We start from the raw sequence: 14448 nt of genomic DNA on the forward strand, positions 1-14448 counted from the left end.
TCACTAAACTCATTCATGGCATCAGTCCGCAAGTTTGGAGGTAAGGTCTCACTGATGTAGCAAAGGGATATTTTGAGTGGTAGCGGAAAGCCTGAAGTAAGATACATGGGGCCGGTTTCACAGACAAGGCTTAAGCCTAATCCTGGACTAAAAAGCATCTTCAATGGAGATTTTACATTGAAAGTGTGATTTAGTCCAGGACTAGGCTTAAGCCTTGTCTCTGAAACCGGCCCATGATGTCTTATTTGATTTAGGCTAACATTAACATATTGATCAAACTGATTAATATGACTGGTGTGTCTTAAAAAACCCTATCTCAAAGCTTCTCAAAGAGGACCCTATATACATGCAAATCTGTGTTTCCCTTTCCCATACCTGATGATATCCAACTCTCAAAATGATCAGAACAAATGACAACTGACATTGGATATTCATGGGGCAAAATGAGGCGAATTTTAAAGTATAGGCCTACATCATGCGGGCAACGACTTAACATTGACAAAAATCAACATTCGCAAAAGCTTCATAGGTACATCCACCCGACACATGTCAACACACCCTCCGGTGAGCGCAGACCGACCCCACCCGAAAATAGATGAGATAACCCAAACTAGGACCGGTTTAACTATTAACGGCAAACCTCGGAGAGGGTGGTGCACTGAGCCGTAGAGATCACTGAAGTTGCCCAAATGCTTATATAGATATACCCCGTACCGGAAAACGTGAGTGTGAGTGACAGCCCAGGTACGGCGTCTCTCCGCTGAGATTGGGCAAACACGGGCTGAATATAGTTCCAGTTTATTGCTGAATGCGAGGCGCGTCTGCGATCATGATCGTATAATAACCTCATGTTGCTGCTATTCTGTCTTTGTGCTGCAGACACGTCGTCTCCTCCGCGGAGCACATCCTTGGAATCCCTCATCAATATTAATCTATAGCCTATCTGCGAAAAATAATAATATGTATTTCAGTCTAGACGTTTATTATTACATGTGTTAGTTAACAACAGTCCAACATGCCCCCCTATCATAATGAAGTCTGGACATTCATGCAACATCTCAGAGAAACAACAAAATAATCTCCCTCTCAGACTCGAGATTACTTGCTCCCGGTCAATTGACTGACTGCGCAGCCCGGAGCCCCAAATGCACAAAAGAGATCCGCATCCGAGTGTCAAACCTATGCATTGGATGATGCAGAAAATACAGTCGGCGAGATGGAGTCGTTATATTTCACTATTTTGAACCTCGTCGAGCAATTGTTTAAATCTCGATTAATTAAAAACAACATCCTCGTGCTAAAAAAACTCCGGGCAGCAGCCCGCTCGCGGGAGCTCAGTCACCATAATACGAAAGGACGAATTGCCTCCCAGGTGATCGGTGGTCTATCCAAGACACACTACACTACATGATCAAAATGGAACCAAAATAACCCCCTCGGTTTTCAAAGCCACCAGAATGCGATTGGAGAAACACCACACACAGTCCAATGCATGATCATATGATTCATAGCACATTTAGGACGAGCCGACTCACTGACAGGAGAATTTCCTTCGCTATCAAATTGCTTCATCGTTCATCCGCACTTTGCAGGAGCACAATGTGGCCAAACTACATCGTTGCTGTAACGGCAGCCGACATCAATCGATAGCCAAAATACCAGTGAACAAACATTCCTAACTCCCTCCTAATGACCCATGTTATTCCATCAATGCATAGATAGACCACGGGGTACAGTGTCCATCAAGTGATGGCTTTTTTACTGATAAACAGCCTGATTTAATACAATAGCTAACGATATAATAACGTTAGACAGTATGATATGAAGGGGGTTGATATTGATTGCATGGGGGGGGGGGATATGTCACTTTAACTCACTGCTTCCTTTAGGCTACTCATTTTCTGATCAAAAAGTATTGGACAACTAATAGACGGGGTATGGCAACAATGGACACATAGCTAACTTCTACAGTAACGTGCACCCAATACACAAGAGAGCCAAACAATATGCAACTCTAATGTTCAAAATACCACGAACAATTTTTCCAGATCCCTGCGCAGCAAAGTCTCCGCGAAGCGACTAGGGGTCTGCATTACACAGTGCATGTTTAGACAGGCTACTGTATCTATCCCCGGCCGAGCGGCTATCAGACTGTGTTCCATCGGCCCTTACCGGACCGCCTCTGTGGGTGAAAGACATTACACGAGCCCGACCCGAACCGATTCTTCTATGTCCCCCAATACTGAATAATTCGAAAGGTAATTAGCGGAGCAAGATAACGATGTCAAATGGCACAAACAATTACGAACCCGTTCGTCCTAGTGTGGGTAAATGAACAGTGTATAATCACGACTCCTGTGAAAATCAAGTCATTTGTTCTTGTCCGTTTGCTGTTCACTAATAATCTCGACGGTTTTTTGGTTCTGAAAGTCCGGGGGGGGTTTCGCCAAGACAGTCCGTACCGTATCTCAGTCGCTGGTCTGGTGGGAGAGAGAGAGGGGCAGAGAAGGTGGACAAGCTAAGTCTGGGACATGTAGTGTTTCGTTACCCACGCCCAGAAAATAAAACTCGTGGGATGGGAGGAGTAAGGACTTCAGGTACCGGCATGCAACGCGCAAGGGCTCCAGCTCCGCTCAAGGGGAAAGGGGGATCGCAACGGTGCGCTAAAACTGAGAAAGCTTACCGAAGTAGCAAAGTGAAAATGGACATTTCCGTGACAAAGGCACCGAGTTTAATTGAATGAATGCATAGACTACAATACTTAATTAATTAATTAATATAATTACACCTGGGCGATGTTGGTTGCGGTATGGACTTAGGCAGGCAGACACAAAAAGAGAGAGAGAGAGAGATAGCGGGTGTGAAGGGGGAATACTCCAATTTCACGTCGAAGTTGTGTTAACAATGGAGTTTCACACATTATCATAATAACTTACAGTAGGTTCAATTGAGGACATCTGGGCAATAGGCCCACAGACTAAAGCAGCAATCAGGTATTATTTGCGCAGCCCAAAAACATCACACACAACACAAGAACACTTAGGAATCCTAAATTATGATTCATTGCGATCATATAAATACCCCTAAAGATCCCGTTCTGCTACTTAACAATATATATATATATATATATATATATATTGCCCATCACTGTCCTTTGGCTGTTCTGTCCCTATCTTCCTCTGATGACAACCAGGCCTCCAGCTTGTACTTCAAACACCCACACACTGGCCTCTCTCATCCCTTCTTCTGTCCTCTGGGCAATACAACCCTGCCTCAACCTTTCTCCAGTTTAAATCCTCAACCTACTAACACACTTCAAACACACTGACTCCCAAAAGATCCCACATCACATAAGACATGGTGCTGTTACCTGTACGGTGATTCCCCTTTTCTCTCCTCAATATTGACCTTCACTGTAACCTCCCAACTCCATGGCCTCGTTCATGGCATTATGCTCTTTCCTGCCTGCCCAAACGTATACATAGTTTATAGTTTAGTTGCAGCCCCTGGGCTCCTAACCAGTCCCCGACACCGCAAGCATGGTTTTCTTGTATCCTTCATCTGATCAGAAGACTGTTTTTCTATCATCAGGTGAATAATCATTATGGAATAAATAAATAACATATGTAATAGGTGCAATTGAAATCACATGTGCCTTAGGCCTATACCACAAAATCCACTGTGCAAATCCCTAGGCCTAATTCAAAATGGCAAACTTCACTGCAACCATACCATTACCATTTGTAAACCTTATCTCAAGGTCCAGTATTTCCATTAAGGTGTGAGCCAATAAAAAGTTTACATAATGTGTATGTCATACTATGTGGCTCAGAGCATTATAGATATATAGATAGTAGGGATAGCTATATAGCTTTGTATGTTAACTGTTAAAGAGAGAGAGAGAGAGAGAGAGAGAGAGAGAGAGAGAGAGAGACACAGACAGACAGACAGACGAGAGAGAGAGACAGAGAGAGAGAGAGAGACAGAGAGAGAGAGAGAGAGAGAGAGAGAGAGAGAGAGAGGCAAACATAACCATCAGCATGTTCACCTTCAGGCCTAAACATGTGTTATAATGTTTGCTTCATTGTTTTCTGTGTGCAAATCAACATCATAGAAGTGCACTAAAGGTGAGTTCACCTACTGTTTTTTAAAACTTTGTGTTGAGTCAAATTACCTTTATGTTCACTTATTTAACAATGTGTCCACAGGGGCACATGTCCTCTTCCTAAATGACTTATGATGACTAAAGCCTCTGTGATTCTATGATTTTTCTTTGATGCTGATATTTTCTGCTCCTCTGAATTGTCTAGTAGTCCTGTGACTAATGTGGTTCAGAGAGAAGTCAAATTGGGAACACATTAATCCATTACAGGTGGTAATTAACAACTAACAACCCCTCTCTAAGTAAAACTGTTACCGGTAATTAATAGGAATATGTCTGCATCAAGGTTGGAAGATGAGTGATGTTTTCACCAATTTGCAGTTGAGGTCAGGTTATCATGAATGCATCCTAGTGCATGAAATGAAATGTTTCTGGGCAACATGTATGGCTGATACAATGTGCTGAAAAAAACTAATGTGTATGCTTTGGCAAGGTCATACAGGTTAAACACTGGGTCAGACCTGCGTGTTTTGCTCAATGCCAATGGCATATATAAATACATTCATCATGTAGTGATCACACACAGGCCTGTATTTATTCGACATTTAGTGATCAGACTTCGGCACATGCATCTTCCCCAATTCAAGCCACCTGGAATTAGGCCAGTGCTGGATCCACCTGCATCACGCAGGTAAAGACTATAGACCACGATTCACTGCTCAGGCTGGTGGGAAACATATATTGCATTGGATAAGGCGCAACATCCCGTGATATCAAATGTCTAACTGTTATTTTAATCATTTCAGCCTGCATTGTCATGAAAATTAAGTGGGCTTATTGCATAGTAGCGACGACCTAATTCTACACAAGACTCCCAGCCGATTGCAGCGCAACGATCCACTACATCGGGACACGTCTTCAAACTATTTCACAGCCCTGATAATCGGTGAGTGAATCGGCGTGTGTGGTATAATTTGCCCACCGCCATTCGCTGTTCGTTGATAGCAGTGAGTGTTGGTGTCTCAGCGGACAGCACTAGTCGTTGACAGATAGGTAAAATGTCACAAATAGGAAAATTACCCACATCATATGGCAATAGAAAATGAAATGAAATGACATGCTGATGAGACTATAAACGGACATCGTAACCGGACTAGGCACGGTGCATTGTCTGATCGGGGTAACAGAGAGACCTCAGCGACGGAGCGGAGAGCAATCCCGGTAGTGACCGACCGCTCGGGGCTTCTCCAATTATCGACGAGTTTCTTTCAGTCACTGCCAGCCACCACCGGCGAACATTTGAAGTCAAAGGTTTTCAACAACTTATACTACTGTGTGTAAAATATTTGCACAACACAAAGGCCCTTCACATGATTATAATTTAGATCCTACTGTACTAGACTTAAAAACAGTAGCTATTTATAGCGGATGAAGGCTGAAGTTCATAGCGGATGAAGGGAGGCACGATGTTTTGTTGGAGGCCTGGTTGGAAATTACCGTATCGTCATTCCCCCTCCAAACTGAACCGGGCTCACATGGTTCACTGTGACTTAGTGGAGTCGATTTAACGGAGATTGTCCAGCCCGATAAAGGCCTGGGATGCAGGGCATGTCCCGTCTCAGACAGTTCGCGGGTTATCAAGCCATTTGTTTACGTTGAGAATGGAAAAGAAACATGCAGAATTATAAGGACGACCAGATATGCATACGGTTATTATTTTGTCCGTGGGTGCATACTGCATACGAATTGGACATGATCAAGATTATAGGATTATATGGAATCCGAGAAGTTAGAGGCGATACTAACTCTGAGGTTGGCAGAGAGGATGCCACCACGATATATAAACACATGGGATCGATGTATAACACATGGGAGATGTGTACAGTAAAATGTAGGCTTACAGGCCATTATGTGCTAAACAATTCACGTTCCATTCATAATTTTGGATTGCTAGTCGAAGCAAAATATTAAGTGGGCCACCGCCTTCTGAGACAGAATGAGAATTTTACCTCAAGAAACATGTGACACGTTTAATCCTGATATTTGAATACGTCAATAAATCGCCATGTGTATGCTGGATACTGTTAAGCACATCTGCTGTAGCCTATGCTTTTATCTATAAAACTTTCATATAACAACAATGATTTTAGAGCAAAGTTTGAAAGAGTTGACTGTCTGTCGCCCTCCATGGCGTTGTGCAATGCCCCCTTTAATGCCCCCTGCTCGGCAGTAACGCCTTTGTTATTAGTAATCGCATGGTATCGCACCGCCTTACCTTGCGCTCCGAACTGCCTTTTGCAGAGCTTGCAGATAGAGCTTCTGGTGGCGCGACAATCTATTGTTTGTGACTTAATGACTTAGGGTGAGGGTCAGGCGTATGATTTTGAAGTAGAATAAAATCCAGAGTGAAATGTTGGCTTCTCCTTTGCGATCTTCTCTCATCGCCCGTTTTCAGACCGCAGCAGCTGGAGATGAGAAATCGCGCACCCTGGGTCCTAGCGCCGACGAAGCCCCACAGGTGAATCACAGGTTGGGACTAGACCTCCTCGATAATTGCATTTCAATTGCCATCAAAAAGATGGAAATCGTTGAAATCATCGCAGAGAGGGTGAAAGCCCTTCCAATAGCCTCATGTCATGAATACCACAATTGCCTGTTTTATCAAATTGCTTAGGCTACTGGCCTACAGTATATCTGAACAGAGAATATCTGAACACACGTGTGCATTATTTCATAATGTGTTGGTATTTAGAGTCCAGCTGCATGATATGGCCAGATATTTTGACAAATGATGACAACGGCGAGAGACTATTTTTGAATGTGGTCAATGTCATTGATTGAATGGTGAATGGTCTTTATTTTGTCATTAATACAGTACAGGTACCATACAACGAAATTTAGGAGGGGGGGCTCCCCTGGTGCTAGATTTTTTCTTTACTAAAAACAAGAAGGGAAAAGAGCTGGTTTACATAAATAAAGGCTATATACACTATCCACTATACTATACTACTATACTATACAAATAAAACACTGTGTTGTACTCTATGCTATGCTATACCTATTCTAACATTTCCTATCTCTGAACCTTCTGTACACGAGGGTTGTCATATTTCACATAGTATTATTGCATTCATTTAAAGTGTCGCAGTTTGCAGGTTTGAAATGTTCACAGTTGTGTTTCAGTATTGCACTTGATTACAATCTAGTAGCTGCCATCAAATTGTCTAGATTGTCCAGGGCCTAGAACCTAGGTCTTTGCTGTGTTCAGGGCCTGAATGGCCCTGGGGTAGAAGCTGAGCTTCAGTCTGTTTGTCCTTGCGGACATGGTCCTGAACCGCCTGCCTGAGGGCAGCCGAACAAAGTGATTGGTGGATCAATGTCTTAGCAAAACATAGGACTTACTGTGAGTGCACCATGAAGAGCAGTTGTGTTACTAGAATAAAGTTGTGTTATTATAATTAACACGCACCACCACCATGCTCTTTGTTTTGTGGTGCGAGGAATTAAGGCTCGTGAAGTCCACTCATAGTACAATAATTGACCTCGCCTTGTACATTCGTACATTGGGGATGTGCATACATAGTGCGTATGGGAATTATTTAGCTATTGCAAAAGTTTGTTAGAAAGTAAAAAACTGCCATGTTAGGACGATTTGGGGTATTCTTTAAATTCGTTTCATCATCCAATAGCCTAGGTTTTCCTTTTTATACAATTCTAATGAGTTATTAGTCAACATTTAGGCTACAACTTTCCGGAGTTTCGCTGAACTAAATCAAGGTAATCCTGAAAGCGCCTTCAAGTAAAAAAAAAAGTAGGCTTTTCCTCCTGATACAGTGTGTTCACAGTGTGTGTTGTGGTCACGAGGGTGTGTCGCACTGTGCCCTGCTCTCTCTCCCCACTTGCACATTCGCAGGCGACGGAAATAGATAACAGTTAACAGTGTCACAATCTGAAAGCCTTCCAATGGCACGAGTTGGCCCCACGACCGTGTTGAGAGAGACGATAACAATAAAATATAATTTATTGTTACGTTAATTTGTTGCAGACATTTCAGTGGCTTGTTCAGTGACAGATAACTTCTTCACTAAAGTTATGATGATGTCAATGGTCATCTCCGGGCAGGAGAACCAGAGCGCCAGAGCTCCGTGGTCTCGTTATTATGGAAAGTTTCACTAACGATGTGTGTGATAGTTGATTCACTTACTTCAGACAAATGTACTTATTGTAAGTCGCTTTGGATAAAAGCTTCCGCTAAATGACAAAAAAGTATAAAGGCTAGGCCAAACCAGGACATATATCAGAAACCTAACCATCCAGCCATCAATCACTACAAATACATTTCGATCATTTCAAAGGTTATAGAAAATGTGTCAGTTGAGTCTAAAGTTTAAGTTTGTGCACGAAAACCCAGATAGATCCGCCTATAGGACAGTTACAGTATGTCAGTGCGAATGGCCAGCAGCAAAGGGTACTTGAGCACACAGCTCAGTCTTCAGCATACATTCAGTTTAAACTTTATATGATGTCTGGTCAAGTAAACCATAAAGCTGAATATGGCAGAGCAACATGAAGACAGTTTAAGCAAAAAACCAAAACAATATGTTAAAGCAGATCGATTCACTCCTATGTATCCTATATATTCCTATTTAGATGTGTATTTCAATTAACACGATAATGTCCATGACGTTGGATGAATTTAATGAAGCAATATCAAGTAGCCTACAGGACAAACCAGTCAACCAATACGATCGTAAATGGTCTTCCCTACATGAACGAGAAGGCTCAGCATCGGTTTTCAGCGGGTTCCATAGTGTAGTGGTTATCACGTCTGCTTTACACGCAGAAGGTCCTGGGTTCGAGCCCCAGTGGAACCACCACTTTTTGTTTACCAAAGGAAATCCTAATCTCCCGTCATGTCATTTCACTGCAGACAAATTAAACTGTCCATAGACAATACATGGGTCATGTACATTAATGGTATTGTACATTTACCACGACTCCGTCAATCCACGACTCCTCGCAGCAAGGTCCTGGGGTTCGCGCCCCGGTGGAACCAGCACGTTTTGTTTACCAGAGGAAAGTCCCGCCAAGTCATTTTGCAGCAGGCGAATTAAACAACTAATAACAATTACCTCGTGAAGATCGTTCTGTTGTATTCTACATGAAATGGTGCAATGCCATATATGTCCTCTTCTCTGAATGCCCTAAACCGCAAAGCGCTGCAAAGGGTAGTGCGGACAGCTGAGATCAGCTTCCCTCCATCCACGACACCCACAAGGACCGGTGTGTCAGAAAGGCACTCAGAATTATTAGCGACCGTACAACCGTATTGTATTATATTGCATTTCATATCATCGTATCTTGCACAACATTTTTGCACTATAAACGAAAGCCAAATAATTGTACTCTTGTGTAGCCTACTTGTACAGTAAGTTGAAATGAAAGCGATTCTGTTTCTGAATCATCTGATAATAATTCAAATAATCATAATTAGTGGGCTCCAGTCTAAATGTAAGTGTTTATTATATTATAGTTTTAAAAGTACGCATTTGAACATGGAGGACTCCATTGTTACTCTATTTTTATTGCAACTGCTATAGAACCTTTAGAACGCTTGAATAAAAACAACAGATAAACACTTCAAACCACCTTTAACATGTAAACTGACTACTTAAAGAACTCCCAGTCAAATTTGCAAGAAATCCTATTTTGTACTGAGCTGTACTCAAATTTGCCAAAAATCCTATTAATTACTACTACAATGTTTAAGCTTTTCTGACCAATCCAACTTTAAAGCATGCAGAGAGATTTACATTTTTCAAACTCATACTTTTTAAACTCTTTTTAAGGTCTATGGTGAAATGTTGACTTAGGCCAACATTCTGAGAGCTCCGTTGTAAACTCTATATGCTGGTAAAGTGGAACTGGAGACAAGTGTGAATATAAAATAAAACAAACACATTCACACACAAAATGTTTTATTAAAACTATTTATAGGTTTATTTAGTCTTCTGGAGGGCGGCTGTGGCGCAGGAGGTAGAGCCGCCATCTAATGATCACAAGGTCAGCAGATCGGCGGTTCGAGTCTCAACTCTCCGATTCCTGGGGGTGCACATACAGGATGACCTGTCCTGGAAGACCAACACAGCAGCCATCATCAAGAAGGCACAACAGCGGCTCTACTTCCTGAGAGTCCTCAGGAAATACCACCTCAGACAGGAGCTGCTTGTGACCTTCTACCGCTGCACAGTGGAGAGCATCCTCACCTACTGCATCTGCGTGTGGTTCTCCAGCTGCACAGCCGCAGAGAGGAAAGCGCTACAGAGAGTCGTGAGATCGGCCCAGAAGATCATCGGCGCCCCCCTCCCCTCTCTGGAAGAGCTGTACAACACACGCTGCCTCAGGAAGGCCTCCAAGATCTCCAGAGACCCATCCCACCCTGGGAACGAACACTTTGTTCGGCTGCCCTCTGGCAGGCGGTTCAGGACCATGTCCGCAAGGACAAATAGACTGAAGCTCAGCTTCTACCCTAGGGCCATTCAGGCCCTGAACACAGCAAAGACCTAGGTTCTAGGCCCTGGACAATCTAGACAAATTGATGGCAGCTACTAGATGGTAATCATAAGTGCAATACTGAAATACAAATGTGAACATTTCAAACCTGCAAACTGCGACACTTTAAATGAATGTGCAATAATACTATGTGCAATATGACAAGTTACCCTCGGGTACATAAGGTTCAGAGATAGGAAATGTTAGGATATTTATAGCATAGCATAGAGTACAGCACAGTGTTTTATTTGTATAGTATAGTAGTATAGTATAGTGGATAGTGTATATAGCCTTTATTTATGTAAACCAGCTCTTTTCCCTTCTTGTTTTTAGTATTTTTTTCCTAGCACCATAGCCCCCCCTCCTAAATGTCGTTGTATGGTACCTGTACTGTATTAATGACAATAAAGACCATTCATTCATTCATTCATCATTCATTCATTCATTCATTCATTCATTCATTCATTCATTCATTCATTCATTCATCGGCGGTTCGCGCTCCGGCTGGCCACATGTATGTCCTTGGGCAAGACACTGAAGCCCAAATTTCTCCCAGTGAGCGGGCCGGCGGCTTACATGGTAGCTTGCCGCCATTGGTATGTGAATGTGTGGGTGAATGAGAGGCAGTTGTAAAGCCCTTTGGATAAAGGTGCTAGCAATATAAGTGCAGTCTATTTACCATAATACATACCCTTTGATTATGATGCAATCATTTCACCAGCATTGTTACTGCAACTGTCTATCTATCTAACATTCGCCTCTTTCATCTTAGGCAGCTGAAAAAGTTCGGCTTAGGACTTAAGATTCTAGGGGCCTTCTTCAGAGGCACAACCGAGAACATCTTGACAGGATGCATCACTACCTGGTATGAATGAATGAATGGTCTTTATTGTCATTGCTACAGTACAGGTACCAAACAACGACATTTAGGAGGGGTGGCTCCCCTGGTGCTAGGAAAGAGAAAAAAAAACTTTTAAAAAAATCACAAGAAGGGAAGGAGCTGGTTTACATAAATAAAGGCTATGTACACTATCCACTATACTATACTGTACAGATAGACGACTAGGGTTGTCATATTGCACAATAGTGTTATTGCACATTTATTTAAAGTGTCGCAGTTTGCAGGCTTGAAATGTACATATTTGTGCCTCAGCACTACACCTGATTTTTTCAGTCCAGCAGCTGCCATCAATCCGTCCAGACTGTCCAGGGCCCAGAACCTAGGTCTTTGCTGTGTTCAGGGCCTGGACGGCCCTGTGGTAGAAGCTGTTCTTCAGTCTGTTTGTCCTTGCGGCCAAGGTCCTGAACCGCCTTTTCGAGGGCAGCCGGGTAAAGTGTTCGTACCCAGGGTGGGTTGGGTCCCTGGAGATCTTGGAGGCCTTCCTGAGACAGCGTGTGTTGTACAGCTCTTCCAGAGAGGGGAGGGGGGCGCCGGTGATCTTCTGTGCTGTTCTCACGACTCTCTGTAGCGCATTTCTCTCCGCGGTTGTGCAGCTGGAGAACCAGTTGCAGATGCCGTAGGTATAGGAACTGCACTGCACAAAATCGCAAAACTGCAAATGGTAGTGTGGACAGCTGAGAGGATCAGAGGATGTGAGCTTCCCTCCATCCAGGACACCTACAAGGACCGGTGTGTCAGAAAGGCCATCAGGATTATTAGGGACCCCAGTCACCCCAATCAGAAACTGTTCGAGCTACGGTACCAAAGCCTTGGGGTTAAAACCCAGAGGAAGTCAAACAGCTATTTCCCCCAAGAAATCTGTCTCCTGGAGAAATCCACTGGAAAAAGACAGAAAGACTGTTACCCTAACCAACCCCACACACACTACAAAAATGAACATATACAACTACTTGCACACTACTTGACTACTTAATTACTGGTACTGTACTAGATTGCATTTCATCCTATTGTACTTTGAACAGCATTTTGCTGTTCACTATTGAAGCTACATTTCTGGAGTCTATGTACTGTAGTAGATCACTACATGTAGAAACACACCGTTGTTATTGCCTTATACTAGTGAGTTCAAGTGACAAAACAAAAAAAAGGTAATATTGCAGATATGCATTGAAGTTGTAGTATACGGCTAGTTATGACAGCTACAGTTGTATTCTGAAGTTTATATACACTAAGTTGACTGCGCCTTTAAACAGCTTGGGAAATTCCAGAAAATGATGTCATGGCTTTAGAAGCTTCTGATAGGCTGATTGACATAATTTGAGTCAATTGGAGCTGTGTGGAATCAAAAATAATGATTAATTCATTGATTTGTAGATTTGCTGTACAATAATACTGTGGATTGAAATGATTTCACTAGCCTACTTCTTACAGTACAGGATGACTTCAACAAGTACAGTACACTATTGTTCATGAGAGTCTATGGAAAGCATACAAGCCTACACTATAGAAGTATCCACACCTCTGACCTGAGTAAAAACATTTAATTGGTCGCTGTTTTCCGAGAGTCTGAGGCTGGACAGCTATAGTACAAAATGTGCACATCGCTCTAATGCAAGCGTCGGTATTAGCGGCATGCATTTTTATGTTCTGCAATATTGTTATGTTAGCCTGATTTAAGTATTCAGAGGGTTTAGAGAACAAATGGCACACATAGAGACCGTTTTTATAAATGAAACCGTGTACTCTATCACCTCGCGTCTCAAAGATGCATGGTGGTGAATGCGCCGAGCCTGTTCGCAATGCTTTAGCCAAAACAGACCCAAGTAGCTATTACTATGGATTAATTAAATTCCATTTAATCTTTATACATTTTTTAATTATTATTATTACCTACCTGTGAAAAAAGCCTGTGAATACTTTGAGGGCGGATTTCTCGGCTTGGTGATTTTGGGGGTATCAACATTCAAATATGCATGACTTCTTCAACTTGTTTCAGATTTCAATGTATCACAGTTTGCCAGACATGCAGACTTTTTCATCAAACCATGTCACATTTCACATTCTTCAAATAAAGTAGTGATCCTAACTGACTTAAGACAGGGAATATTTACTAGGATTAAATGTCAGGAATTGTGAGGGGGGGAAAAAGTTTAAATGCATTTAGCTAAGGTGTATGTAAACTTCAGACTTCAACTCTACATCCACCACGCTAGACCCCGTGCTGATGGTAGTTACTAGCGCAAAATACAATTAAATCCATGTGTACTGAATCCTCAATGATACAATGTCTGCTCTTGGAAAGCTCGGCAATAGCAGGGGTGCAAACTAACAAGATGAAGAGTTTCTTCATTTTGTTACTTCTACCGCAGGGCTTTCCAAGACATGAGCACTTGTCACTTAGCTTCGTTACACTTTCACGCTCATAGTAAAGAGTGCTGAAAATTATGCTAAATTCCAGGCTACTAGTAGTGTGTGAGACATGTTATGTTCCAAGACCTTAACATCTGGCAGTAAACCTTTTCAAGTGGCGACAGATCCATGAAGGTGATGAACAGTAATGCTCATTGCCATGTTCCATCAATCTTAGTCTCTTAGGACTTAGGACTCAAAGGGCCCACTTTGGCTTTTGATGGGAGTCTGCTCTAGGACGATCACTCTGTGAGGCTTACTCCAGGTCCAATGATGACCAGCCGTCTACAGTGTGTTGTCCCCCACAGGAGTTGGGTCCCCTACCACAGGAGCTGGGTCCCCTACCACAGGAGCTGGGTCCCCTACCAGAGGAGCTGGGGTTTTACCGAGTTGTTCTCTGCGACAAACTATAACTGATCCGTCGCATTGCGAATCCTAGATCTGGACTGGCCTTTAATGTTATCCAGTGATACATCTTTTTTTT

This window comes from Nansenia antarctica (assembly GCF_963989245.1).
Source record: "Nansenia antarctica genome assembly, chromosome: 3".
NCBI classification, from domain to species: Eukaryota; Metazoa; Chordata; class Actinopteri; order Argentiniformes; family Microstomatidae; genus Nansenia; species Nansenia antarctica.